The following is a 26,509-nucleotide window of genomic DNA, read 5'->3' as shown; positions in this document are numbered from 1 at the left end:
GTGAGTTGGAGTCGAAGGCAAGTACCACATGCCTGAGTCGCCTGAGTCCTAGTATCTTCTTCGCTCTGTAAGTTCCCACTAAAGATGAAGGGTCCACACTTGAGGTGGCACCGAAAATATAAGGTGAGAGCAAATAATTCTCCATGAGATGTCTGGTGGGTGTAAGTGCCTCACACAACAAAGCTGACTCTCAAAACAAACAAAATCTAGAATTGGGACCACAACAATATGAATTGAAGCTGAGTACCCATTGTATTACAAATCTTCCTCTAATGCAACAAATCCAACCTCAAGAGTTAGAACCACTATAGTGAATTTGAGCTAAAGTCCAATCCTAGTGTACTCCACTCAAGTGAGACTAACTATATGGATTCGAGCTAGAGTACCCAATGCATTTGAGCTAGAGTACCCAATGTATTACATAGACGAGACGGCATGCCCAATCCCAATGTGCACCACTCAAGTCAAACGAACTATATACAGAGCACCTATCAAGTGTTTTAGATGTGGGAAAAATCACCAAATAGCTAAATGCCCTCATAAACGCATTACATCCTATATGTAAGAATTGTGGAGGTGCATGGGCTACCAATAGCCCAATGAAGCAAAACAAGATACTCGTCTCGAGATCCTTGGGGTTGAAAGACAGAGAATGGCAACCCAAAATGTGTGTTCTAGTGGCGAGAAGAATTCGAGGAGTTGCTTTGTAAAAACCATCTCAAGCTTAAAAGGCAAAGGCCGCTGAAAGGCCAGAGTGATGCGAAGAAAGGCCAAGCACATCAACCTCTAGCATGGAACAAAAGGGAAAAAATGATGCATATCCCAATGCTAAGAAAAAACTAGATATCAACCATTGAGGCAATGGGTAGAAAGGGAACAAGCACAATTTGAGGCAAACATAAAACTAGAGAGAGATGCCAGGGAGCTGGTATCGCTAAGCATTAAAAAAATAATTGAGCCTTCATTACACTACCCAGTGCTATCGAGTAACTATCCCAATTGGAATCCTACTACAAAACTACCCCAAAATGTGGGAAAGTTTCAAAGGATGGATTGAACTCACATAAGATCCCCAACAACTAGAACAAAAGGATCAGGATATTTTTATATAATTTAGTGATTGGGATGACATCCCAAATGTGACCATCCCTTTGGAGCATAAAGTGCATGTGCCATATCCGACAATTATGGATGGTGGGGCACGTGGAAGAACTTAGCAAAAGAACTCTATGATGATTGGGAATTACCACTTATGAGGAATGGTTCCATTTTGGCCTATCACACCAAAATGATGCTCTTGGAAATTATAGATTATGTATCAACAAAGATACTAGAGACACATTCAGTCTACAATTTATCATATTGGTTTGTTTGAAAGGATTAATAGCATACCAAATACTATTTAGATAGTATACCAAGATAGCTAGAGTCGAATTCACTCTACAATTTACCATATTGGTTCTTTTTAAAGGATTCATAGTATACCAAACACTACTGGAACCTAAGGTTGTGTATTAACCAAAATCGATGGAGGCAAATTGACCCTACAATTCACCGTATTGGATTAACCTTGTAAATCACCATGATAGACCTTCCTAGAGGATGGACACCATACCAAATATTACTACTCTTGCTTCTCTCCACTTGGTGTAGTAATCCATAATTATGTATCGAGCTTAGTATAGGTTCCACAAAATCATTTCCCCATTTTTCAAATGCTCTCAGGGGATTGAGATTCTTGTGTTTGTGTTTGATAAGTCTGTGGCATACATCACATTTATTTGCATGTAATATGCATCTTTCCATAGTTTTGGCCATTAGTATCCTACCAAGAGGATTTTCCTTGCTATGGCTTTATTGGCAAGGTACCCTCCTACCATGCCTTCATGAATGTCTCTAACAATTTGAATGATCTCATGTGGCATAACAACCTTCTTTGAATTTGATCTCTACCAATTCTATTATTTTGACTCGAAATGAGTTGATATGGGGAAGTTTTTAAGACCAGTTTCCTTGCACCATCTAGCATGAGTTCAAGTCTTCTTGTCTCATCTAGTAAGCAACGATGTTTGCACACTAGTTGAAAACATCGGTGTAACATCAAATAGGTCATTTTCTACTCTAGCTAGCTCTTTTCTTGTCATCAACTATGACATGTGACCCAACATGTAATGATGACTCCTACCAACACTATCATTTTAAAGTTAAACTTGAAGGAGTAGAATCTATCAGGTTATCCCACCCATTGTACATGGTATATTAACTAGATGGTATAGATTATCCCACCTATTGTACATGGTAGATTAACTAGATACAATAAGGTTGATAATCATTGTAAAATACAAAGTCAATGGGCAGCAAATAATGTTTGAATTTCTTGACATTGTAGACCATTGCTAGGGATTCTCTTTCCATGGTTGTGTAGTTGACTTCTACCTTATTTAATTGTTTTCTAGCAAAGTAGACTAGGTAGTATTGCTTGTGTTCATCAAATTGACACAATGCATTCTTGATTGCATATTTGGAACCATAGCATGCACATGAAACTTAATGTCCCATTTTGGGGCTATGAGAATGAGTTTGTCCTCTCATCAATCTCCATTTGAGGATTTCAAAGGCATACCTACATTCTTCCATCGATGTAAATTCTACCAAAAGCCTGTATGGTGGTCTAGTAATCATGGATTCTTTAGGAACGAACCTTCCCTAGTAGCCTACATAGCCCATGAACACCTATGAAACCCTTATCATTAAGAAGAGGTAGTAGCTCCATATTTACCTTGATTTTTTCCATCGGTAGCAATCCCATGCCTAGAGACTATGTGTCCCAAGACAACTCCATCTACAACCCAGAATTAACATTTTTGAGGATTATAGATATGCCATATTCCTTGCATTTTATCAAAACTTCCTCAAGGCATTTAGGCAAGCCTATAGAAATTTGTTGAGGAATGTCTTAAATACTATGTACGTTACCCACTAGAATGTAGCTAACGGCAAAATAACATGACTTTGTATGCAAAATTTCCCCATTTTTTTGAAAATGCTATCTTTGATTCATATTCAAGAGCAATTTACACTTGTTGTATCCAGTGAACCCATCCATCTAAGAAGCTATATATTTTTTATCTTTCTACCCTTTTCACAATTGTTTCTGTCAATGGTAGGGCATAATGATATTCGAATGTTGTTGCACCTACATTCTTGAGGCTGACATGTATTCTTAGCTTAAAGTCAGGGACCCTAATCAGTGTGTTTGATTATTCTTTAACCAACACTTTGTTCAAATTTTAAATCCTTAAATTTGTCTTTTAGTAAAAGGCAGAACAACCAAAGAATTTTATGCATCAAAAGTGGGGAACTATGAGCAGATGCATACTCTACAAAAAAAAAAGGAATTAAAGATTTGCAAGAAAGCCTTAGGAAAAGTAGACGAACATGGCAGTACTTACAGCTCAAAATACGAATATGCAGCTTCAACATACAGACAACATGACAAAAAATTAAAATTTTCATCGTGCTACAAATCAGCCTCTAAATCAGCCAGATTACCCCCAATGTGAAGATTACAGAAAAGGGAAGCCAGTAAAGAGTGGACCTAAAAGATAGATTGGAGGAAACTAGATCTAAATTTATTGGAGGAAAAATAATGTTTCCATGAGATTGTGGTTGTTCCCTAGGATGCAAAACAATCTAAAAGGAAAACATCTTTGACGATCAAATCTTGAAGATAAGTATATTTTTTAATTTAGGTTTTATTAGATTTTTGAATAATCCATATCACCTATGTTAAATCTCGCTTTGAGGACAAAAAGTATTGAAATAGCGACGTATGTGAGGCACCATTTTCCATGGACAATATTTTTATCTAGTTTAAAGATTACTGATAAATCTAAGAGATTTTAGATAAAAATAATAGATATATGAAGTCAAAATATAATCTTGTATTATTAAATATTATAAGTAGAGACTTTTTATCTAATAATAAGTCTTAACAAACAAGAAAGCTAAAATATGATGCTTTTCTAAGGATGTGGTGCTTTTTGTTATTTAGAGGGGTTTTTTGCAAAAAGTTCCCAAGTTAGGTTGTAGAACAAATGCATTCCAATTCTATTGACTGGTCACATGGTTATATTTGCAGGTTAGACCAAAACAATATGCTCAAAATGAGTTGTTCCTTCTATCAAGGTCTTCCTATATAAAGGCTACATCAAGACTTAGAGTATTTGCAGACATGGACATGGATATGTATTCATATTCCTCATGTTTTCTCTCTTTAAAGATTGGGATTCAAGCTTGATTATGATCAACGCTTCAAGGTAGAGATTTCTGAAGGTCAAGATTCATAGAGGAATGCACATAGTTCTTTATGTGTGGATTTCAAGTCAAATTTTGGAGGAGAATCAGATTCTCAAGGACTAGGAATAGAGTTCAAGATATAGATTGAGATTGAGATTGGGATCCATAGCTTTGGTTGAGATTGAGATTGATATATTAGAGGTAGTGCACGGGGGTGGTGGGGTGATACATGTTTCTTTCTATGGGAATATTTTCATTGTAAAGGATTTATGTTGAATAAATATATTCTTTTTCTCCAATTTTGAATTGCTATATTTTATGAAATCTCGACTTCTGTGACTTGGCACCTCACACTTGACCACATTGTGGTGATCGACCAAGTAATAACTTATCCATTTGATTTATAGTGGAGCATTAAAATGTTTGATGTGTCAATTGATCTTTATAAGAAACCTGAACTATTGAGGTAGAGGAGAAAGAGTGGTGTTGGTGATCGAAGTGGGTGGTGATCGTAGACTTCTCTTACCCCCTTACTCCATAAAGGAGACAAGCTCTCCACTTCTCGATCCTATTTCCTTTCAAAAACTCACAATCTTTTTCTAAACCCTACAACTCCTTCTAACCCTTAAAACTGTCAAAGGAGGAAAACTTTCCATCAACCAACATGAACAACCATTCTTCATCACTAAGATGAGTGAGAACAAATTTTCATGGTTAAGCCTATACCTCCAACTGGAATACAATGCGAGGGCCTATGTGGTCACTTTGCTAACAATGACCAACTAACCACATAATTCTACTTTATTCCTCTACCTATCTCCTCCACTTTCCCTCCACCCACTTCCATCCCCACCACCCCATTTAGGGTTCCAAGGGTAGATCAAAAGTGGGAGGGAAGATTTTAAAATTAGAATGAGATTTGGAGATAAGGGAAGAGTAGATCTAAGAAAGGGAGAGAGGGGAGAGAAGGGAGAGGGGGAGAGAGTGGTAGAGTAAAGGGTGAAGGGAAGAGCTGGAGAGGGTGAGCTTGAGCATGCTCCTTACTAAATTTGTGTTGGAGCCTATTCAAGAATTAAGCCGTTAACTCACCCCACGTGGCAAAGTTTTCATCAAGGTATTGGTCATACCATCTCATGGCTTGTTGGAAAACATGGTGGCAAAATACATTAAGCACTCCTCCTCCCAAACGACTTGTAGGATTGCAAGCATTGTTACAAAATTTTGAACACGAGAGTGGGGATTCTCTCCCTCATCCCCTTTGAAGTTTTAAAACTTCAACCTTATCTTTGATGCTCTTTCTCCATTGGCCCCTTGGTGTGGCTTTGTAGTGGGGTGAGTAGCTAGTAGACTTATGCTCGGTTGCCTATGAGTTTTTGTTTGATTCATTAAAATTAGTCACCTTTGTGAGTTCGATTAGCTTCATCTTGGTTGACTCTTTTAAATATCTACACTTGGTCTATCTTGATGGGTGAGGATGAGGATCTGTCCCCTTGTCTTTGCCAAAGCTTGCTTGAAATCACTGGAGGTGGAGTTTCTTGACTCCCTTGGTCACTCATTTTTTCCTCAGATGCATCAGCCTGCTCACTACCTTTGACCAAGGATTCATCTTCTTCAATTGTTTTTAGATTTCTTGTCTCAACCTCTATCCCTTCAAGTTTCTCCTCTCTTCTCTATTGTATCCAAGGACTCTAGATCCTAGGGCCCTATTGTCTTCTACACTTCATACCTTTAATAATGCCTTTTGCCTCATCAACTAACTTCTTTCTAAATCCAAGGACTCTAGATCCTAGGACCATAAGTCCTAGAACTTCTGTATAAGAATCAGGTCTAACATTCATAATTGGTTACTACGCACTTGTAAGAAGAGTAGGTGCCCATACCTTGCATCAATTCAAGCTAGTAGAGCTTGCCTGAAGGTATCCTTCATGCCTGACCTTGGACAAAATCCTTTGTCTAGTGTGTCAGCTCATTTTTATTTGGTGTAATGATGTGATTGTCAGTGACTGTGGCAACCACATGCCTTTGAATCCCTTCATCATGTTGTGCCACTTTCTTTGCCATTTAGGATTAGGGTCCTTGGCTGCATCACTTGCCTTCTAGTGTGTATGGTCTCAGTGATCTTAATGCATGGCTACCTATGGACTAAGCATGCAGTACACTATGTGGACTGACAAATTCTTCCTACTCGCTTCTTCATTGATTCTTTCAATTGTCATCTCCCTTCATCATTTGTTGGGGAGTTGCATCTACTCTTCACTTAGCGACTTTGTTCTCAGCTCCCTTCATCATTTTTTGGGGAGTTGCATCTACTCTTCTCTTGGGTACTTTGTTCTCCCACTTTACACTTTGTTCCATAGGTTATGCTTCATCCCACATGGAATCCCTGAATCGTTGGTTTTTGGGTCCAACTTTCCTCGTCCATACTATTGAACCCAAATTCTCTTGTTTGAAAGAAGATTGAGAAGGTTTCCTTGAAATCTATTTTTTGCATTTTGCTTTCTTTATAGAGCAAACGTGCACTAATATTTGGCTGTTGTGCCCCTTGATCTTTATAATTTGCATATATGCAAAGCCTCCTTATGTCCAAGAGCTATGTGAAACAAGTCTATAAAGAAGAGGAAACCACATTTTGTCTCTCTATAGAGAAAATGTGCCTTGTTGTTTGGCTTTTGTACCCCCTGGTCTTTACTTCACCTATGTCTGAAGTATAAAATAACAAAAGCAAAATATTAGTGCACGTTTGCCCTCTCTTTAGAGAAAATGTGCACTGACGTATTGGCTTTTTTGCCCCTTGATCTGTATACTTCACCTATGAGGTGTGAAGCCTTCTTATGCACAAGAACTATGTGAAATAGGTTTATAAGGAAGAGGAAACCGCCTTACACCAAGGTTAGTGGACACGCTATGGTGGCTATGGCTCTAGACTATGGAGTGAGAAGGCATAGGTTTGAATCTTCATAGGTGCACCCAAGTAAGGACACCCTTTTGCATGGCATCATGTAGCCATGTGTTAGCTTCACATGCCACCACATGTCAACATCTACATAGATGACCTCTTTCACATGCCACCATATATCAACTTGACAGGCCACCACATTTCAACATCACCAAGGATGACCTCTTCCACACAAACAATTGAAATTAAAAACTGCATATAATCTCCATTGCATTGCCTTCACATTCAATTTCCTAGATTATTCAAGTTTGCCCTAAGGTTGTGTTCCTTTGCATTTGCTCAAGCCATCAATTTAAAATAGTTTTGAGATAGTTGTTGAAAAACCTTTGTATAGGTTCTTAGGATCTCAATTGTCTATGTACAATCATCATGCATAAACTTTGAGCTCTTTAATACCCTTGCTTTATGAAAGTCTCTTCAATTGAACATCTAGTTTCAATAACTATTGTCTTTATATATTTTTTCTATTGTCTTCTCTATTCAATCGGACTTTTACAAACCTTCTTTGACGTTGATCTAAATCCTATCATTTGAGTAACCCCTCAACTTTGTTTCTACACTTGTTACTTTCAAATCAAACCACATGGAATATGTACGGTGATACACTTTTAACTGGTGTATGAAGCCGTTAGGAAGTTGTTTTGAATGTGCATGTGCTATAATGAGGTCATTATTAACTAATTTTTTTAAATATAAGTTAAGCAATATAAGGAAGGTTTTTTTATGGAATGAGAAGTTTCTTAAAAAGGAAAAGCACTAACAACTTTTTGGGTGAAAAGTACAATTATAGACCTTTACTTTTTCAAATGGCTTCCTTTTCTTTATATGGCTATTTATACAAGGTTTTTGTACGTGTAAGGATATTTTTAATGTGAAAGGATAGAATAAATTTTAACCGATATTTGTGTGTTCATGGATTATGGAATTTTTCAAATCCATTTAATTTTTTCAATGGATTAATCTTTTACTTTTCTTTGGACATCGATAACAAGTCTAGCTATGCTATGACACCTGTCTTCCCTAGTGTTTTAAGCTAGATTCCTAACTTAAGCTGGTTGGATGGTCACAGGTATCAGCGTGGCTGGTTTTAGTACAAAGGTTCTGTCTTGGAAAAATTCTTTGTAATCCTAGAAATATTCTCTTTTTAGGATTCAACCATATTTTTGTCTTTAGTAATACCTTCTTCATATATCATTTGATGTAGAATTGTTGTTCATATATTCTTGGACCTTCTTGAGGGGTTCTTATCTAAATCTTAAACACACACACAAATATTGCCATCAGGGTTTGATCACCTTGATTCCTTGAATATATGACTAACAATACATCTTATGGTTCTTCTTCAGATGGCCCTACAACGGCATTCTGATCTGGTGGACATGGGATATTTCGACAATCTGCCAATTCCTAGTCCAGTGGTACAAGCCACTTTGGCCCTCATTGATAACAAGGAGATACATAAAAAGATCATGGAACATGACTTGGGAGCTAAGGAAACAGGTAATAACACATTGTTACATACCCTTGGCATTGAAGAATGGTCTTTGGTCTTGGATACAAGTTGAAAGAGTACAACAAAAGCCTTTGCACTACTTTTTGAAATGGGAACGATGATAGATGAAATAATTTCCAATGATGATGTCAATATGCATCATCATGAGGAAATGTTGCCTAGAATTGAAAAGGCTCTATCTTCTACAGTTATACCAGAGGTCACCACTGAACTTCCTTGGCTCAAAAAAATCTCTCTTTCTTCATCTGAATAGGAGAAGTTGGATACTTTCTCCAACTTACTCACTTCCTTAGTTGAACAAGAAGCCAAGGACAATCTCACCATGCCACAAGGATCATCATGCATTCCTACATTGCCAGCTCGGGAGGTGGAATTTGATGTTTCGCAAGAGACCCATCAAAACAAGATGTGGACTCTTAATAATTTGAATCTATTAGCTCCATTGAGCATAGATAGCTTAAAATTTTGGGGTTCACTATCTCATGTGGATGTAGAAAAATGCAATCATGCTGCTCTTAAAGGAGTCTCATTAACAACTTTCAAGAAGGTAAGCACTCCTTGTGCTCCTGCACTTTCTACAATGGATGCTAAGAAATGTTCTAACTCCAAAATACTATTACTTGTTCGTGGAGGCTTTAACTATAGCATAAAAAGGGCTGCAAATTACAAATCCTTATGGTGGAATTGGTTACGACCATTCCTCAGATGTGCCTATGTTTCTAACAAATGTGGTGGCTCTCTCATTTGGGCAGACCATGTTATATGGTATATGGTGAATCACTTGGATTTCTTTTACCTGGATATGAGTTTAGCAACATCCTTTACTACATTCCTCATTTGGCTAAATGGACTGGCAAAACCCATAGTCGAAACTCTTGTTACTTTCATCTTTGTAAGAGAGTTTATAATTCAAGGGGTCTTGGAATATGTAGAAAATCCAAAGGAAATCTTTTTTTCTTCAATGGATAACAAGCAAGGACTCTCTATGATTGAAAAATTAATCAAACCCCTTCCTTTTCAAAAGAAAGTGCCAACCTTATGAAACCAAAATATGGCAGCAGAGGCAATGTAAGAGGCAGTCCACTCCCTTTTCGGGGTGGGGCTAGATTTGGAAGAAGTTTCACAAGAGGAGGACATCATAATAGTGGTCGTGGATCTACTTTTCCTCGCCAAGAAGTAGTGGATGTATCCACTCCACCCTCTAATACCCCTAGCAGTGCGGTTCTAATAATTGGGGATAGTACTCCGGCTTCAGGCTCTAGCTCCAATAAGGGCAAAAGGCCTATGACCTACAATAACAGTAATGCTCCTTCCTTGGCAAAAAAACTCAAATGGTCTTCTATGTGACATAGGTTCTAGATCTCTGATGGAGTCTTATGGAAGACTAGTTTTGGTAAAAAGTTCTCTTAATAAAGAAACCGTTGGCATTGTGCATCTTTATTACTCCCCCCAAATTTTGGAGAGGATATCTCTTTGGGATAATCTAGTATTTTGCTTTAATAAATTCTATCCCAGTTCAAATATTATACTTTCCAATCTCATTTTTGGATGCAGGTATGATAAACCAATAAGTTGGATACTTCTTAACTCAAAAGTGGTATTCCATACTTTTTCATGGGAAAAAGAGAAAGATAAGTGTAAATGTTCTCCTTTCAAACGATTTAAAACATTTACTGTAGAATTGGATGGTGGAATGGGATCACATGTTCAAACAAAGATATTAAAATCTTTCAAAATAAAGTTATTAGACAAACACTTTACAAGGGCCCAAATCACATCCCTTGTAAACCTTGTCTTTTTTCTCTAGCCATTAAGTCCCTCAGTAATTTTTGAATGGATTTAATGGCTAAATGCAACCAGGTCAATAAACAATCAGCTATGTCATCTTTCTTAAAAGACTGTGCTGACCAACTTAAAACTTTCAATATTACAAAATTCAAAAAATATGAATTTTGGTTAGACAACAAGGATGTTTTGGATGAAATTGAATGGATAAAATCACATTTGTAGATTTCAAGATTAGACAAATGTGCTAATACTTTGGTATTCGAGTGCATTTACTAGACAAGGGATATGGCTAGCTATAGGCTTAATGGGCCTGACTTCAACCCCTGACTTCAACCCATGTATGGAAGGAAATACATGGACCATCCCAAATCAAGTTGCCTCTATGCTCTTTCAGGATTTAATTCACCTTTTACCTAGTGTGACACCATCTTATGATAATCTACCTTTCTTGTGAACCACACAAAGGATCTCATGGATGGATTACCAATGCTCATAACTGAATCTATTCTTCTCTTGCCTAACTTCTTATGAGAATTTATACACTTGTATTAAATGTTTTAAGGGAATGGGCACCTAACAAAACCTTGATTGCTAAAATCTTTTTACAGGCAGATACTTCTTTGGTATGGATTGTCAACTCTAAATTTGAGGTTTCTCTTAACCTACCAAGAAAAATCAACTTGGTATTTTGTGCAGACATAGCTAAATGCTATGAATCTTTACCTCTATATGGGGAGGATGGATTAGTTACCATATTGGCTAAAGTTGTTACTCTAACCTTTAAGCAAAAAGCTTGGCACCCATTCATATTGACACGTTTTAATGAGTCACAAGGACATGGGGTAAACCAAAGTGGTCAAAATCTAAGAAAAATACACAGGGTTCTATTTGCCTGGATGAAGATAAATTAATCTTATCACAAAAATGGCTTATCACTCATTCTTTTATACAATGTGGGGATAGAATTTATAAACAGGGTAAAGGGATTCCAATGGGTTTTTCTTGCTCCGCATTATGGTGCAATTTATATTTCTTTTGGTATGAGTCTTCTTTCATTTTAAGGCTCATGAGGCTTGGTAGAATCGACTTGTTACCACTCTTTAAAATATGTTTAGATACATTAATGATATTCTAAGTATTAACAACATTTGTATAAAGGATTTTCTTCATCCAAATGCTATCAAAGATCCAAATAATCCTTTTTGGATTTATCTGCTACCTATCATTGAGAATAAAGAAACCATTCACAAATCCATTTGAGTGGTGGATAAAGTAATAACTCTATCCACAAATTTTATGAATCTCTCTATTGAAATTATGGGAGATGGTAGCTTTATAGTGGATAAGTTTGATAAAACAAAAGCACTTCCTTTTCCTATATCCAGATTTATCCACTTTCAATCTAATAGACCTATTGGCCAATCATATAAAATGATCCTTTCTCAAATCTTTCCTATTCCCTACTTATGCAATAGTAATGCCAATGCTGTTAAGGCTATTCTAGAAATGGTCAATTTTATGACAGACAATGGTTTCAAAAAGCAAAAATTATTACACCTTGTACGACATTTCCTAATGTCCTCGAAGTATCCTAGAGCGCTACTTAAAGTACCAGAATTGGTTGAACTCTTGGAAGCTATGATTTTATACAAATAACTTTATATGGTTGTGGAGAATGGTAGGCACTTCCCATATTGGGCTGTCTACCATCACTCCAATTATGGTGTTGTGCCCACCATGGGAAAAGGGCGGGTACACACACACACATCATTTCTTGACAGTCTTGGTCTAGAATTGATGTTCCTTATAGAATGATTTGGTCAATGAATGATGCCCTTTATATCCAGTTCCAAAAATATTTTTTTACATAACATTCAATTAGTCATTAAAAAAAATGTGGACAAAAGCATTGAAGTAACCTCATAAAATTCATGGCATATAGTGTTAGATATCAATGCTCCACTCCCGTGTGTGTAACTACACGGGAACCAGCTAACTCTACTTGTAAGTCCCCCATATGAGGAGAAGGCATTTGAGTGGCTTGGTTATCCGGTAGGTCCTGGTTTGGACACTAGATGGGGGCCATGTGTGGCCTGATGGCTGGACGGAGTTGGCACACTGCCAACTAGGCTATATGCAAGTGCGGGAAGGCATCCCATGACTGACCGCACTGAGGGTAGATGGAGCATTTCTCGGGGCAACCCACTCTCGGGTTACGGGGCCCGTTTGGAGCCTCAGATGATCCTGGATGGCTCTGGGCCGAATGGTGACCGTAGGTTAGTTGCTCTATTTTACGCACCGGTTCTATCGTGTGGTCGGTGGCCTATTTCAAGACCAATGGCCGTTTTGGGTAGACTAGGTCGGTCACCCAATTCGGTCTAACCGACTACGACTAGTGGCTATATAAGAGCAAGCCTGTGAAGCCCATTTCATCACTAGCTACAGCAACCTGATTCCTTAGCATCTAGCCTCTGTTCTCTACTATTTCCAGCACGCCATCGAAGCTTCTTTCACAGAAGTGCACGGCTGGGAGGCAGCGCCATCTATTGCATCAGTTCTACAGTAATCAAATTTTTTGATTCTCCATACTATCTGCTTTTCTCTCTTGTGTACAAGATCTTGTTATCTATTGAGCACAGACATTGTATTATTTTCTTACATATAGCACATGACCATAAAAGGTTGCTATTTGGTCAATAATATATAATTGACCCTTGCTTATTGATAAGGGAATAAAATTATGCACAAAAATGATGGGATATTTGAAATTAACAATTGACCATTAATTTTTGGGCATAAAGAATTTGTAATGGCATAAGGTAAGTAAAAAGGTGAATGGCCCTTCATTTTGTGGAAAAAAGATTTTGTGCTAAAGTCACTAGGCCATAAGGTATAGCTAATTTTTCAATAATATACCCTTGAATATAGATCAAAAAATAAAAATATGCACGTGGGTTGTGGGATATAAGAAATTAGCAAGAGACCCTTGATTTTTATGGCAAAGGAATGGGTAATGAAAAGACAAAGTGACCCTTCATCTCCAAGGTGACCCTTCATCTATGGGGAGGACACCTCTATAAAGACCACCTATTCTTCCATCGAAAACACCATAAATAGTTGGGTGGAGGAAAAGAAGTCTTGGCTTTCACTGTTGCGTGGTTGCATAAAAGAAGTCTTGGATATCACTAAAGATCGGCGATATCGTGATAAGGTAAGAACTTACCTTTGTGGTTTGTTTATCCAAGTAATACTTTCATATTGATTTGGACAAGGTGCAACAACTTTAATGGAGCTGCCACTGTGCAAGCACGCCACATCATCTGAGCCTTCCTCCCAAAGTCCCAATGCAATAAAGTGGAGAGGCAGCCACGGCGGGGAGTCTAAGGCATGGGCCTTATTGCATAGGGGAATGAAGCGGGATTCGCGATGACAATCTCACGTGAATCATATCCCCTTACTCCCTTCAAGGCATTAATGAAGGAGGTATCCTAATAATACGATACAAAAGCTCACGGAGCTTCAATGGTGCACATTGCACAATACCGACCGTGACGTCACGCACGAGAATAATGGCACAGTCTTGGCCCTTGGGTACCTAGTTCACAAAGTCTACAAAGTACAATGACATTCACCATTTAAAGCACTTAGCACACACCTACACGCGGAGGTTCATAAAATGGAATTAAGAACCTTAGAAGCACGAGACATTTAATTGGGACCTCATGACCTTCCAATAAGATGTTTTTAGGCCTTGAGCCATACTAATAGAAAGGACTTTAGGACCTTTTCACCGTGGTCCATTTATTCCTTTTTTATGCCTTATAGATGCTATATGCATGTATTCCTTTCTGTGCCTTAGGACCCTTTCACCTTGGTCCAAGTATTCCTTTTTGGGCCGGTAGATGCTTTATGCATTAGGCTTGTTGCAAAAGCTTTATTAACCAATTTTTTTCAATATAAGTTAGGCAATATAAGGAAGGTTTTTTAATGGAATGAGAAGTTTCTTAAAAAGGAAAAGCATTAACACTTTTTTTGGTGAAAAGTACAATTATAGACCTTTACTTTTTCAAATGGCTTCCTTTTCTTTATATGGCTGTTTATAAAAGGTTTTTGTACATGTGTAAGGATATTTTTTGTGTGTGAAAGGATAGAATAAATTTTCAATCCCGATATTTGTGTGTTCATGGATTATGGAATTTTCCAAATCCATTTAATTTTTTCAATGGATTAATCTTTTACTTTTCTTTGGACATCGATAACAAGTCTAGCTATGCTATGACACTTGTCTTTCCTAGTAGTTTAAGCTAGATTCCTAACTTAAGCTGGTTGGATGGTGGTAGGTATCAGCGTGGCTAGTTGAAGTGTAGTGCAAAGGTCCTGTCTGGGAAAAATTCTTTGTAATCCTAGAAATATTCTCTTTTTAGGATTCAACCATATTTTTGTCTTTAGTAATACCTTCTTCATATATCATTTGATGTAGAATTGTCGTTCATATATTCTTGGACCTTCTTGAGGGGTTCTTATCTAAATCTTAAAAACACACACACACAAATTTTTATTAGTAAATGTATCTCACAAAAACACTTATTTCTTTACACACACACACACACACACACACACACACACACACACACACACACACACACACACACACACACACACACACATGTATACTTCCCCAATAGGTATAAATGTGTGTGCCTGTGTGTGTGAAGTGGGCCCCACACTTGGAAAGGTAGGGACCCACTCCTTTATTTTTTAGCTGTGTGGACCCAGGTTAGGGTGGGCGCGCGCGCACGCACACACACACACACACACACACACACACACACACACACACACACATGCTTATTCCCTTGTTCGATTTTCACACAACGGTCAGGCTATCATATGTTATGCCATGTTCAAGATTATTCTGAGCAGCTCCCATGCAAGTTCATATTGATTTGTACTCATCAGAGTATGTTTGTGGTGTGTCGTCTTGGCCCGAGGAACTATGGTCACTGGGACCAATTGGTTCTCCTACAATACATTGCCCTGTGTGATCCAAGTGAGCCACAATGGTCTCAATTCTTTGTAGACAAGGGCACAAGGCCAAATCTTAGGCCTAACTCTTGATAGTGGATAAACAGTCTGGGCCTCTCGCTTTGCCTCAATCGCAATCCTCCTAAATTATGTTGTCCCCTCAAAATGCATTACATGTGTCATAGTATCCTAAGGATCCTCTGATACTTCCTTTTCCATCTCTATTTCTACAATGAACTTGTCCGGTGATGTGTTCACACCAGTTTGTGCCAAGTCTTGTGCTATCTTTGTAACTTGTCCTTCCCCTTTGGTGTGTTCTTTGTCTTTTCCTTCTTTGTTTTGAGCTTCCTCTCTTCCGATTCCTAGTTTAAGGTTCACTTGGCCACCTAAATATCCTTTGTCAACTCTATCCCGATTAACTTTATTGTTTGGAACTAGGCCCTCCTTCTCACTACAAACACTAGTAGTGACTCCTCCTTCAATTTTGTTGGCTCCAATTGCCTCACCATCATTTCCTATACGTGCCACTGCTAAGTGAATTGGGGAGGCTCAAGTGTGAGGAGGGGAAGAATGGGACTCAGGGTTAGTAGTGGTGGTATCTAGTGGAGTGGGAGAAGATTGACCAGAGGGGGTATATGGAGAGTAAGGCACCTCATGTGTGGAGGGGGGATATCTGAGGAGACTCAACAATTGAACTAAGAGCTTTCCTATGAAGGTGAAGGGTGGTAGGTTGAGTTATTTAAAGAAAATTAGGTGGAGGAGGGGGTGGGGTCCTAGAAAGGGACTCTAATACAGTTACCTCTAGCTCCTCCATGCTAGAGCTCAATCTGGTAGTTGTTCTCAAGCCGTCTACTTTCGTTGCGCTTGCCCTTTTTGGTCCAATCGATGGTTCACTTGAACTAGTGGGCGTGTTGGTTAGGAGTAGTAGCACTGAAGGCCCTTCAAGATGTGGTTCCTTTGACCATCTCACTACACCTAATTTTAACTTATTTTGGATCATGCAGAGGTGTGGGATAAGCTTGCATTTTGCACATAGGCACCCCCCAGTTAGTTGTCAAATGTCTTTGTGAAGATCCCCAACCAGCCTTGGTCGCATATGGCCTTAGCCACAAATGTGCATGGAGTTTAACCAAGGCTCTTCTTGAGGCTTGTATACTCTGCAAGAAACCAAAAGAAGGGCTACTTTTCTACATCATTCACCTTACTAATCAAGTAGCCCTACGATTAGTGGAGAAAATTTGCTACAAGTTGATCATCACAGTGGGCTAGAGTTGCTTGCATCACTCACTTGGAAGACCCCAATGGCATTAGTGCAGGCCTAAATGCTTCTGCATAAAGAATTGTCTACCACAGTAGGGCTCCAAACATTAAACCATGGTAGGTTTTCCATCCTCTTGAGAATTTTGATTGTCTTAGACACTCAATCAATTGGATTGGGTCCTTGGAGCTACAACAATAGTTTCTATTTCTTAACAGGCCTTTCTTCCATTTCAAAGGTAGTTGAAGACATGGTTGAAGTGGGGATGGGGATGATAGAAAGAGCAAGTATGCAAGGGTAGAAAAGTGTGCAAGGGCAAGAGCAAATGATGAGAAACAAAGGATACAAGCAATTTGAGTCCCTTCATGAAACAATGGCTCGCTAAAGAAGATGTGCTACCAAATTGAATGTCCCATGAGGCACCTCGGCCACACCAAAAGAAACTCAATGTTAGTCTTAGTTATGGTTGGGAATTGGCACTTCCTTATCCCTAGTCTTGATTGTCCTCAACTCAAATTCCCAATCATGTAACACATTTGTACTTTTTAACCAAGGTCTCCATAGTAGCAATATACAAGCATTATTTTCCATAGGAATTATCAACAAACTCACTATGTAGTGATTGCCCCCTAGTAACAATGGGTAAGCATTACCTTCCATAGGAATTCCCAACAAACTCACTATATAGTGATTTCCCCCAATAGTGAGCACAACATTAGAAAGCATACCTAGTGGTTCAAGTGGTCATTGATTAGCCATTCAAACTCGCGATCGTGAAGGCTTCATATTATTGAGCTTCAGCCTATTGAAAACATCTACTAAAATGATGTTTACCCCAGAGCCACCATCTACAATTACATTCATCTTATTTATTTGTAGAAAAAGGAAATTCTATTAATGCATTACCCTACAAGTTAGCTTCCAATAGAGATGTTGAAGGTGAATACAAAAGAGGAAACTAGTTATTATTAACACAGCCAGGTTCTATAGGGCCTAGCACACTACCTAGGGTCGCTTTGGAATTGGGGCTAATAGCTAGGTGGTGGACTATACATCCAGCAAATACCACCTATGTGGTCTCGGCCTGTGTGGCATTATATCTTGACCTTTGTGGTCTCATCGGCCTGTGTGGCATTATATCTCGACCTTTGTGGTCTCAGCCTGTGTCGCAATACACTTGGTGTTACTACAATTCTGCAGTTGCCCATGCCACGACGAGAATGGCACTACTTCCACTCTCCCCTTGCATGGCACTCGTGCCATTATCCACAAACTCACAGGGAGATTGTGCAAGTGCCAATATCCACAACTTCCATATGGACTAGCAACAATTTCCATCAAAGCATGGAGATTGGAACCAATTCCAATCGCAATACGTGGTTGTGGAGATTTATGAGAGAAATGGAACTAGCGCCAATTTGCACAATCTAGGAGAGGAATGGCACTGGTGACAATCTCCACCATTTAAGGGAGGAATGGCACTACACAAATTTCCATGAAAGCATGGAGATTGAGATTGGCGTGAGTGCAATTCTCCATCAATCTTGGATATTGGCGTCAAACAACCAATCCATGACGATTGGCACTAGTGCCATTCTCAATTTGTGGAGAATGGCACTATTGCCAATGTCCATCGAAGTGTAATTCTAGATGGTAGCACAGAACATATTCTAAAAGGGCAACCAAGACCAATTTTTAGGTAGTAGCCCACATTTAACTTTAAAGGTAGAAACCTGGAATCAAATCCAAATGATAGTTAATCCTAGGGCTATCTAAAATTTAGTCTAGTAATGAATGTGGGTTTGATATTAGGGCAATTAGCCATCTAAGAGGTCCCTAAGAGGTATGGTCAACTACCTTGATTATCATGTGAATTGTAGGCTCTGTTCATGGTTGAGAATTCAAGCTCTGAGCTTTGATTGGAAACATTATGTGATCTTAGGATGGCAATGGGTAGGGAAGTTACTTTTGCTAGGAGTAGCTTTTATCCTATAGCCCTTGTCCTCACCGACCTCAAGGAAGTTTTTAGAGGAGAAATACCCTCAACTAACAAACAAATTGGTTGGTTCCAAACCTCTACAAACTTTCTAGTTAATGCAACACATTTTACCCTAATCATAGATGCTTGTATATGAGCTTTTTCATTATGAACCAGCACAAAGAGATGCATAGAAAGACTAATTTTTTTTAAATAATTTTGTAAATATTTGGTGACTCAAGGAAATTTTGTGGAATAACTAACCTTAACCAAGAAATGAATCTACTAGTCTAAACCCTCTAGAGTCTACATACTTGCTAGTCAATGGAATAGCATTTATTTTGGGAGCTTACTTGGCGGAGAACTAACCTTAACGAAGAAATGAATCTACTAGTCTAGACTCTAAACCCTCTACATAGTTTTGAAGATGTAAGAATCTATCTCTATATTCTTAAACCATCAACCCATGTTGATTCAACTTAAGAAAAATAATTTTCTTCATCTTTTTAAATTTTGATGCATAAAACCGTTCTCTAGCATTGAGTTTTGAAATTGAATCATGTTACCCCGCTCTCCTTTCCTCCCTATGAGCTTGAAAGTTTTTTCAAATCCAAGCTCCACCTTCCTCCATCAAATATAGATCATAATTTCAAATTTTATGCTACCACATGAGGCTCCAAGTCACAAAAATGGCAAGTATTGCAAGAAACAAAATTTGTTTAGAATTAGATACAACATAGCTTTTATTCTAAAATTAGAGATTGCAAAGAGAAGAAAGACTTTCATTTGGAGAAACATCAAATGTGGAACATAAAGTGCTTTTCCAAAATTCTTCTTCATTTCATCAAAGAAATAAAATGTTGTCTATGTACTGTGGCATATATCGGCATTTGAATTGTGTGATGCATTGGAATTTGCTCATACATGGAGGCTTACGAATTGGATTACTAGAGGCGCTCACTTTTGGAGGCTTACTATGATGAAAGGCAGTGCTCATAAGTAGTGCTTACCCAACCTAATAACTATGGTTCTCTCTAAAAGAGGGTTATGAAAAAACTTTTTGTGATGGTGATGCTTCACCGTGTTGATATAAGGTGCTCACTAATGGAGGCTTACCCATTGCAAGAAAAAATGGTTTCTTCATTGATAGAAGGCTTACTTCCACATACTGATTGATTAAGAAATTTGGAGAAAATTCATTTAGTATTGGTGTTTTTATTTTGGCAAAGATAGGACTTCTATCAAGTATGAAAGGGCTTCTATCAAGTATCAAAGAAACTCCAAGAGCAAAGCTCAAGGGAAGAATACATAATGCAAGGCATAAGAAAAAAAACACCCAAATATGGAAAAATCAAGCTATAAAAATCCACGATTGAGACTAAAAATGCCACCTCAACCCTGTGGAGGACTTTGAGAAGAACAAGGAGCCATTCCACTCTCTATGGACAAGAATCCTCCTGGTAGAGGCTTCCCGAGAAGACCCCTACATGCTCCCCAAACGGCCACTAAGGTCTACACTACAAGGTGGGCCTGAGAACCATCCAAGGCCTCTATGCACCTAAATTTCCAAATATGCCATGCTAATATGCTCACTATAATCTCCTATGAAGTCTCCACATAGGCATGTGTAGGTCTATAAGGATAGCCAAGGCTATCATCATCAAGAGAGCATGACTCAACCAAATGTCATTGAATCGAAAGAGCCGAAGAAGAGTCATGTTCAATTGAGTGATACAAAAAGTTGTTAATAAGAATCTTGATAGATAGAAAGATCTTTATTTTTGTACATGTGCTTTGCTGAGATGAACATTAGTTCTCTTGACGTTGCACAAACTAAGTACGTTGCACATAAAAGTAGATGTAGACCTAAAGAATCAATGATCAATAAAATGTTGAATTTTTTTTCTCTTGATCAATAGAAAATGTGCATGATTGTAAAAGTTTTTTAATGATGTTGACTTTCCTTTATTGAATGAGCCAATAATTAAAAAAGATGGTCGATAATGACTTGTAATGATTTGATGTTGCCACTTGATTGCCAAAATTATTGAAAGTAGAATGAGATGATAGTCTTTGTTGATGAAGATCCAATGATCTTGTTTTATCTTGATATTCAATTTATTCAGCTGATGATGGTCTTGGCCAATGTTGCCAATTTGTTGATGAAGTGTTGCCACTTGATTGAATGTAGAATGGGATGATAGTATTTGTTGATGAAGATCCAATGATCTTATTTTACCTTGATATTCAATTTCTTCAGTTGATGATGGTCTTGGCCAACGTTGCCAATTTGTTGATGAAGTGTTGCCATTTGAGTGATATTTTGCAAAAATTTATTTAGAATCTTCAAGATCATATCAGAAATGTTCCCTATGACTAGTAACACTTTTTTTATGGCAATAACTTAATGTTTTTCTGGGTCAAACACGCTGAAATATTTGCCTCCTAGCTCCCTCCAATGGACTAGATTTAGTGTGGGGTCATGTGTAGCAAAGTCTAGTGACTTCCTAGTTGTAGTCTTGAAGGACATGAACCAATAGCATCACATTTACACTCTGAGGTAATAGGTGGGGTGATGAATGGTGGATCTAAGTTTGATTACATGGGAACTAAGTCCAACCAGTTTTAAGCTAAAATAGTCTAGTTTGGTTACATGAGAAACTTCTTCCACAAGCCACCTTTGGCTTCTTCCTCAAAGTAATGTCACCCACAAGCTACTCCTAAGGCTAAAGGAGAGCATCTTCCTCCTTAAGCACCACTAAGGCTTCACCCTCAATCCATGTTGATGTTCTCCACTTTGCGAAACAGCCCGCCCCCTCTCCCTCTCACCCGCCACCCCCTCCCCTCCTTTCCTCACCCTTTCGCCACCCACCGCACCTAGATGTGGCTCCAAGCCTCTTTTCTCTAGTTGCCCCTCTTCTTCTAGCATGGGCAACCCTCATAGGCCCTAGTAATACCACGCCATTCCAAGATTGACCCTTCAAGCCTATGTGCATGTGGCCAAGCTCTAAGACCATAAGAGCGAGTCCCCATGGGCCGATCACTAGTTCATGGTTGTGATGCTATAGCCACAACTTTGTTCGCCCAGGTGTGGCAGGTAGGGGCATATATGTACCTGGCTGCGATGTGGCGTCGTGTAAAATTGGAGGCATAAAAGGGGGGGTGTCCATGAGCTTGTGACCGGCTGCATACTCTAACCACGTAGGACCAAGTCACTTAATTTGCATTTATTTCTCCTTTTATTTATTTTCATGTGTCTAGCCAATGTGTAAACAAACACTACCCACCCCTTTTGTGGTGTGGGTGGGCACGTGGAGGTGTGTATCAGGCCTAAGATACGTGGCAACATTGAGGAGAGCCAAAGAGACGCCAACAAGTGGAGTGGGTAGTTCACACCACCCAGAGGACATATCCAACCCGAGCTGAGGTGGCTCTCCAGCTCACGTTAAAGAGTCTCCAACGTATCTGTTTGGCTTGGCAGCCTTGCCCAATCACGAAAAAGAACTGCATATCTTCTTTGCAAGAAATTCTGGCTTGGCAGCCTTGCCCAATCACGAAAAAGAACTGCATTTCTTCTTTGCAAGAAATTCGGAGCCTTCAGGATGCTTCTTTGAACTCCGCTATGAACACTTTGAATGAGCCCAATTTACTACAGGCGATGCATGCGGGCAAGCACTAACACTACACGGCTGCTTCCTAGCTTCTCGCGATGATGATGAACGTATGTACTGTTGGAGGCAGAGATCCCTTTCATGCAACTGACGTATCCGACCCAAGCTCTCCAGATTTCAAACATAAGATTATCAAGAAGTCCCTATGGATGGACGGCTGTTGCAATCCAGGTTCGGTTAACATGCTCGAGAACAAGCTCAAAGCATCCACTGGTCAGCCCCAAGACCGTGGATTGTTGAAAAAGTCTGGCAAAGCTGAAGGAAACGGCAATGCATCTAGAGCTCAAGAACTGTGCGAGAAGAATGGCTGGGAAACGCTCAGCTTAGAGGAGGCACTCACGTCTATGGAAGGGATGCAGCAGCCACCTTCAATCCAAAACCTTACATGCATCTTCCACAAATGCAGAACAAAGAAAAACTTGGCGTATACCAAACGCTTGTATGCCTACGTGAGCAAAAATGGGCTGGATGATCATAGATCTCTTGGGAACTACCTAGTCCCAATCTTGGTCCAAGTTGGAAGCATATGCGATGCTCAGCAGGTTTTTAACAAGTTGGTTGATCGGAATGAATATTCTTGGAATTCTCTCATCTGGGGTTATATTAAATCTGGAAATTCAAAGCATGCCCTCAACCTCTACCAGAAAATGCAAGAAGATTCTGTACACCCTAGCAAGTATACCTTCGTGGCCGTATTGAAGGCTTGTGCTACGCTGAAAGATGCAAAAAGAGGCAAACAAATCCATGCCGAGATAGCCAGAAAGGGGCTGGAAAGAGATATCTATGTTGGCAGCATCTTAGTGGATATGTATGCCAAGTGTGGTTTGCTTTTAGAAGCAGGGGAAGCGTTTGATAAGCTGCCAGTTCGAAACGAGGTCTCGTGGAATGCACTAATAGCGGGATATGCCAAGCATGGGCTTGGCGAGAAAGCATTGACTTGTCTTGAACAGATGCAATTGAAGGGTCTCTCTCCAAATGCTGTTACATTTGTTTGCAGCTTGCAAGCTTGTGGCAGCATAGGAGCGATGGACAAAGGCCGGGAAATACATGCTAACGTAGCCAGAAAGGGGCTGGAAAGAGATCTTGTTGTTGGTAGCACCGTGGTTGATATGTATGCCAAATGTGGCTCGCTTGCAGAAGCACGGGAAGTGTTTGACAAGCTCCCAGGTCGAAATGCGATCTTGTGGACTGCACTCATGGCAGGGTACGCAGAGCATGGGCCTGCTGAGGAAGCTCTGAATTGTCTTAAACAGATGCAAATGGAGGGTCTCTCTCCAGATGCGGTGACATTTGTTTGCAGCTTAAAAGCTTGTGCTAGCATAGGAGACATCAACAAGGGTCGAGAAATGCACGCTGAGATAGCCAGAAAGAGCCTGGAAAGAGATCTTGTTGTTGGCAACACCTTGGTGGATATGTATGCCAAATGTGGATCGCTTGCAGAAGCACTGGAAACGTTTGTCAAGCTGCCAGTTCAAGATGTTGTCTCATGGAACACACTGATCGCAGGATATGCTGACCAGGGGCTTGGTGAGGAAGCGCTGAACTCTCTTGAACTAATGCAATTAGAGGGTCTCTCTCCAAATAATGTTACATTTGTTTGCAGCTTGAAAGCTTGTGGCATCCAAAGAGCCATAGACAAGGGTCGAGAAATACACGCCGAGATAGCTAGGAAGGGGCTGGAAAGAGTTCTTGTTGTTGGCAACACCTTGGTGGATATGTATGCCAAATGTGGCTCGCTTGTAGAAGCACGAGTAGCTTTTGACAAGCTGCCAGTTAAAAACGAGGTCTCCTGGACTGCACTCATGGCAGGATTTGCTGAGCATGGGCTTGGTGAGGAAGCACTGGACTGTCTCGGACAGATGCAACTGGAGGGTCTCTCCCCGAATGCCATCACCTTTGTTTGCAGTTTGAAAGCTTGTGGCAGCATAGGAGCCATGTGGAAGGGCCGAGAAATGCATGCTGAGATAGCCAGAAATGGGCTGGAAAGAGATCTTTTTGTTGGCAGCACCTTGGTGGATATGTATGGCAAATGTGGCTTGCTTGCAGAAGCACGGGAATCATTTGACAAGCTGCCAGTTCGAGACTTGTTCTCGTGGACTGCACTCATGGCAGGGTATGCGGAGCATGGGCTTGGTAAGGAAGCACTCGACTGTCTTGAACAGATACACATGGAGGGTCTCTTTCCAAATGCTGTCACGTTTGTTTGCAGCTTGAAAGCTTGTGGCAGCATAGGAGCCATGGACAAGGGCAGAGAATTGCACGCTGAGATAGCCAGAAAGGGGCTGGAAAGAGATCATTTTGTTGGCAGCACCTTGGTGGATATGTATGCCAAATGTGACGCGCTTGGAGAAGCACAGGAAGTGTTTGACAAGCTGCCAGTTCGAGACATAGTCTCATGGAATGCACTGATTGCAGGAAATGCCAAGCAAGGGCTTGGTGAAGAAGTGCTTAACTGTTTTGAACAGATACAACTGGAGGGTCTCTCTCCTGATGCTGTTACGTTTGTTTGCAGCTTGAAAGCTTGTGGCAGCATACGGGCCATTGATAAGGGCCGAGAAATGCACTCTGAGATAGCCAGAAAAGGGTTGGATAGAGAGAATTTTGTGGGCAGCACTCTGGTGGACATGTATGCCAAATGTGGCTTGCTTGCAGAAGCACAGGAAGCATTTGACAAGGTGCCTGTTCGGGAGGTGATCTTGTGGAACACACTGATCACAGGATATGCCGAGCAGGGGTTTGGTGAGGAAGCCCTGAATTGTCTTGAACACATGCAAATGGAGGGTCTCTCACCTAATGCTGTCACGTTTGTCTGCAGCTTGAAAGCTTGTGGCACCATAGGAGCCATGGACAAGGGCCAAGAAATGCATGTCCAGATAGCCAGAAAGGGACTGGAAGGAAATCATTTTGTTGGCAGCACCTTGGTGGATATGTATGCCAAGTCTGGCTCGCTTGCAGAAGCACGTGAAGCATTTGACAAACTGCCAGTTCGAGACGTAGTCTTGTGGAACACACTGATCTCAGGATATGCCCAGCAAGGAAAAAGTGAAATGGTTTTCCAAATGCTCGAGAGAATGAGAGGAGAAGGGATAAAGCCAAATGGGGTCACATTCTCTGTTGTTCTTACTGTATGCAGTCACATGGGTTTAGTGCATAACGGCCAGGATTACTTTGAGGCCATGAGCAGAGATCATGGCATCACTCCCACAGTTGAACACCATATTGGCGTGGTTGATCTCCTTGGCCGTGCAGGCCAATTAGAGGAGGCAGTAGCGATGGTGAAGATGATGCCTTTCCATCCTACTCCTGTAGCGTGGCATACAGTGTTGGCTGCTTGTCGAAAGTGGGGTAATGTGGAGCTTGGAAGACTGGCCTTTGAACATGCAGTGCAATTGGATGAAAGGGATGCAGGATCTTATGTCTTGATGTCTAACATTTATGCAGATGTTCACAGGCAGGAAGATGTGAAGAAGGTGGAGCAAATGAAGTAGAGAAACAAGCAAGGAAGAGGCCAGGACTGTAGTGGGATTGTGCATGTCTGTGTGGGGATACAAGGCAAAGCTAGATCATCATCATTCCCTCAAAACGAGGGAGGAAGGTAATGTCCCAGATTTGCGTTGGGTGTTACGAGACATATCCCTTAATGCAAAGGAAAAGGGTTATGGGGCCTAGTGAGAAGCTGGCTACCAGATGTGCCCTAATCAATACACCTAACGGGACACCCACACATACTGTCAAGAATCTTCGGGTTTGTAATTATGGTCATGCGGCACCTTAAGGTTTCAAAGGTTTCATGCATTACTGCACTGACATCAAAGATAGAGCAGCGAACTATTGTTGTTAGAGATGCAGACAGTTTTCATGCCAAAGGAAAGTGTGCTTGTGGGAATTATAGTAAGCTGGAAATTTACAATAGCCAATTCAACGTGGCTTCTAGAATGATGATAGGTGAGACATATTTAGAGGAGGATGAAATTTAGTTGGACCATGATTGGTGGTTTAGCGAGTTGCCTTTATTAGATGT

General features: G+C 40.0%; 1 pseudogene; it reads left to right on the top strand.

The window, feature by feature from the left end:
• Window positions 1-26,266, top strand: part of LOC147893277 (pentatricopeptide repeat-containing protein At3g09040, mitochondrial-like) — a 59,165-nt pseudogene extending 32,899 nt beyond the window's left edge.
• Window positions 26,267-26,509: the final 243 nt, after the last annotated feature.

This window comes from Dipteris shenzhenensis, chromosome 15, assembly GCF_047967505.1.
Source record: "Dipteris shenzhenensis isolate YYH24624 ecotype China chromosome 15, Dip_SZ_1.0, whole genome shotgun sequence".
Classification (NCBI taxonomy): domain Eukaryota; kingdom Viridiplantae; phylum Streptophyta; class Polypodiopsida; order Gleicheniales; family Dipteridaceae; genus Dipteris; species Dipteris shenzhenensis.
The sequence above is the reverse complement of the archived record's forward strand: the minus strand, read 5'-3'. Positions and strand labels throughout refer to the sequence as shown.